Source organism: Otolemur garnettii, unplaced genomic scaffold, assembly GCF_000181295.1.
Source record: "Otolemur garnettii isolate 467f Iridium unplaced genomic scaffold, OtoGar3 scaffold00187, whole genome shotgun sequence".
NCBI classification, from domain to species: domain Eukaryota; kingdom Metazoa; phylum Chordata; class Mammalia; order Primates; family Galagidae; genus Otolemur; species Otolemur garnettii.
The window spans coordinates 2,769,670-2,772,997 of NW_003852582.1; positions in this window are offsets into that span (position 1 = coordinate 2,769,670).

A 3,328-nucleotide genomic window follows, 5' to 3' on the forward strand; every position below is an offset into this window, starting at 1 on the left:
TGGTGGACTATGTGTGTGTATCCACATATCTTCTTTTAATTAACATTGAAAATATTTTAACTTTGTAATACATTTTAAAAAATAACATAGTGTTCAAATAGCATTTTAAAATAACATAGCATTCAAATGATTGTTCCTGGTTTGAATTATTTTGAAAATATGGATCGAAACTTTTTATAACCACTAAAGACATTGCTAGCTAACTGTAGTCCACACATAAAGTCTCAGAGAAAGAGATGTATTTTTGCTTATTTACAGAGTGTAAATTAGGAAATTCTAAAAGCCCTTCAAAATCAAAGAGGTGACTGTCTCCCTCCTCTCTTCCCTGCTTTTTACCAGTGTGGCAGTCACCCAGTTGTTTCTGTAACCAACAGCAACAGGCGGGTGAGTTGGCTAGTTGGGGAAAGTAAACTTCTGGAGTCATGGGGGTAGGCTCTATTTCCTGGGAGGATCCAGCTGAAAAAATTCACTCTGGCCCATTGGACTAGGTAGGGGCACAAATCCCCTTGGCTAGCTTTTCTGTGCTTTCCATCCTCTGTAAGCAGGATGAGCAATTAGCATGTGTTTATGTATGAACATCTCAACCTAGCTGGCAAAATGTTACTGGTGGTGTTTTCCTGCCAGAAAACACATTGGATCAAGATCTCACTTCGAGAACTGCCACAATTCCTTGTTTGGGAAGCAGGAAATTTGGCCTCAATGGACTACTTGTCTGCCAAGGCAAGGGTCTGAAGGAGTGGTTTGGGTTATAAAATCAGAAATGGGGAAATCCTGAATCTTAATTTGGTTGGAGACACTGGCATTCTCTCTTAGGAAAAGTCCCTGCCTCGGCGTCTCCAGGCTGAAAGTTAGGACCGTGGCCTTTGCCTTGTGGAGATGCACAGATTTTAGTGTTTCCAAAGATTTTTGAAAATAATGTAAGTAGCATTGAGCCAATTTTTCTCCCTTCTTACCAGGGAATGCCCAGAAATACATATAATGCGGAAACATTTGCCTTTCCTTTTGGTCATGTGGTCTGGGACAGCAACAATTAGATGGTTCAGATTTCTGCATTCCTTCCCTCCCCTCTTGTCGTTTGTTTTATTGAGTCGTACATACACAGAGCACAATTTATTGTATGGTCTTCAAATATTTTGTCAAGGTGCCAGTTGAAGGAATCTGCTAAACATAGTGACTACTTAATTTTTCAGGTGCCAAGGACTTGCTTTCCAGATTTAAACATTCTGAAGAAACTTGAAAGCAAAATTTTAAAGTTGAAGGTCTGATTTCTCTATGAAGTAGCATGTTCTTTTTTTTAGCTATTCTGTCCATTTATGTAAGTAGTATTAAGTAGTATAATGTCCTTTGATATTAGTGACAAGATGTATTCAGTAATATAAAGCTCCAAACAGAATAACAATAATTTTTAAGGTGGCTGTGGTTTTGGATAATTCATAGCATTAATTCTGTCCTTGGACGAACATATCATGATAAGGATGTATTTGGAAAGGTTCCTCTGCTTTCAACTACTGTCTCCTACCAGGCTGCCCAGCTGGCTAGTGCACTGAACCGTTTGCCTCTTCTGAAGTTGTGAAGTGGTGACACTCTGTTTGGGACCCATCGTTGCTTCTTTGAACATTAGCAAGAGATGGAAATGGTCCAGGGCCTGAGTGAAGAACCAGCGTGCTTCTCCCACACCTCGGCACCCAGAAAGGAAGACAGAGATTACAGGTGACCCTCAAATAACATGGGTTTGAACTGCGCTGGTTCACTTACACGAGATTTTCTCCTGTCAAACGCGTGGATCACAAATACAGTATTCACAGGGCAGGAAGCTGAAGTCCTGAGGGCCTATCTTTGGTAGAGGTGTATTTTGCAGATCTGATTGTGGGACTTGAGTATGTGTGGATTTCGGAATAAATGGGTGGTGCTGAAACCAATCCCTGCCGCCCACATACAGAAGGATGTCTGCATTTGCCAGGCTACGAGGTCTAGGGAATGGTTTATCCTGACCATTGAGACAATATGGGACACAGGTGACCTCATTTGCATATCCTGTCTGCCCATGTTTAATGTCCATTACGCAAAGCCCTCTCATTTTATTTTCTAGTATGCTTTCTTCTCCTTCATTTTCCCAGCTACTATTTAAATAATAGACATTGTGCTACATACCTCACATATATAGTCTCATTTAATCCTTACAGCAACCTGATGAAGTAAGAATTCTGGCCATTTTACAGATTAGAAAACTGAGTCCTAGAGAAGTAGGGTTCACTGTCTCCAGGCCCGCAGTTGGGAAGAGGATAAGGCTAACTTGCCTTCCTGAGTGCTTGTCTTGATCTGAACTAATGCATTCCAGAGATCCCTGCTTAAGTGCTAACTCAGAATCAGCTTGTCTTTTTTTTTTTTCCACAGAAGATATTTTTATAGAAAGCAAGTACATTTTTTCTTTAAAGAAATTAATTATAAAATGTCTAGTCCATGTTTGGTTTTTCAAGACTGCATTGTGTGTGGCATAAGATATGCACCCCTTCGTGGTTGTTTCTAACGAAGGCAGGGATAGAAAACTAAATTTACTAGGTGGGGATTTCACCCCAGCCTTGGGAGATCAATTTTAAATTTAACTTGATTCATTTAAGGTTGGAATTTATTTCTGGCTGGCAGAACGTGGCTTCTTGGCTTAGAAAAATGCCCTCAAAACAAACTTGAAAAAGATTCCCACCTAAAATGGTACCCTGAAAAGCTCTAAAACATTTTAATGAGCTCATTGTAAGTGAATTAGAAACATTCAAATGCAATTTACTTTAAAATAGATCTGGGTGTTAAAATAAGGGACAGCTGGCAGTTTGGAGTCTCCTGATCCCAGCCAAAGGCAGGGTTGCCCCTACAAACTGGGCTGGGACTTCGAGTGAATAAAATGTCACTTAAAAAAAAAAAGCAAACAAAAGCTAAGGTTCACTCTATAGAAAACACCTGAACACTTACAGAAAGCGATCCCTTAAAAAAGCAATATGGGAAAACTCATTTCTTCTTCGGAAACAAAAAAAAAATCTGCCATTGAAGAATTGAATCTCTATTTGGAACAGTTTTCTATTTTGTCAACTACAGTTCACAAAACTATGAGTATATCATGGGTCAATGCATAGCTCATAAAAGCCATGTTTTGAAGCTGGGTGGAAATTAATAATTTTGATGCAACACTCTTAAGTGCTTTAGATGACATTAACTCTATTAATCCTTTTTTTTTTTTTTTTTTTTTGAGACGGACCCTCAAGCTATCCCCCTGGGTAGAGTGCCATGGCATCACGCTCACAGCAACCTCCAACTCCTGGGCTCAAGCGAGTCTCCT